Raw genomic sequence first — 817 nt, 5'->3', positions numbered from 1 at the left:
TAACGTATGGTAAATACTACACTTATCCGACTTGGGCGGAGTATGTTGGTTTTCTTATTAGCTTTTCGTCGATGGTATGGGTACCGGCTTACGCTATTTATTACGTTTTAACCGGAAAAGGTAGCGTCTTAGAGGTAATAGCAAAGTGCTACCGTTCAGTTTCATTATAATTGAGTTGGGTCTTATTGCAGAATTTGCGATTGGGGTTGAAACCGAAATTTATACGCCGCATGCCTAGCAAAACCGATGATAACTTCGCATCTATAGAGCAATTCATCTAATTAGGTCATTTAGATTAAAACAAATTACTTAGATATGTATGAAACTAATCGATATTAGCGCCATTTTATACAATTTGAGAAAAAAGAATACATTTTTTAATTAATTATTATTTTAGAATCTCACACGATTTTGCGGGAAAAAACCGCGAAACGTAATGATGTGTTTTATTACCCACACATTTTTAGTGTCATATTTTTAATTTGTATGCAGAACTTGCGCATTCGTACTTAAAAGGAAATCCATATGTCATATGAACCTCCAGTAATAGAGAGAGGCCCCCAGATACCAATCTCCAATACCTACTTCATTAAGACATATGTAATGAAACTTACGGTGCCCACATACTATTATAGAAGGGATTGTAGGATGATTCGCCCCCGAAAATTCGCCCCGGTAAATTCGCCCCTGAAAATTCGCCCCCGGAATATTCGCCCCCAACAAAACTCGCCCCCAAGTAAATTCGCCCCCGGACTATTCGCCTCCGTAAGATTCGCCCCAGAAAATTCGCCCCGGAAAACTCGCCCCCAATTAAATT

The 817-nt window shown here is 39.0% G+C and overlaps 1 long non-coding RNA gene across 1 annotated transcript; it reads left to right on the top strand.

The window, feature by feature from the left end:
* The first annotated feature begins 17 nt into the window (after window positions 1–17).
* Window positions 18–369, top strand: LOC116177563. Its single transcript, XR_004146699.1, has 2 exons — window positions 18–134; window positions 192–369. It is a non-coding gene; the product is annotated as an uncharacterized LOC116177563 (long non-coding RNA).
* Window positions 370–817: the final 448 nt, after the last annotated feature.

The sequence above is a fragment of the Photinus pyralis genome, unplaced genomic scaffold (assembly GCF_008802855.1).
Source record: "Photinus pyralis isolate 1611_PpyrPB1 unplaced genomic scaffold, Ppyr1.3 Ppyr1.4_LG7_unordered_Scaffold5253, whole genome shotgun sequence".
In the NCBI taxonomy this organism is placed as follows: Eukaryota; Metazoa; Arthropoda; class Insecta; order Coleoptera; family Lampyridae; genus Photinus; species Photinus pyralis.
The sequence above is the reverse complement of the archived record's forward strand: the minus strand, read 5'-3'. Positions and strand labels throughout refer to the sequence as shown.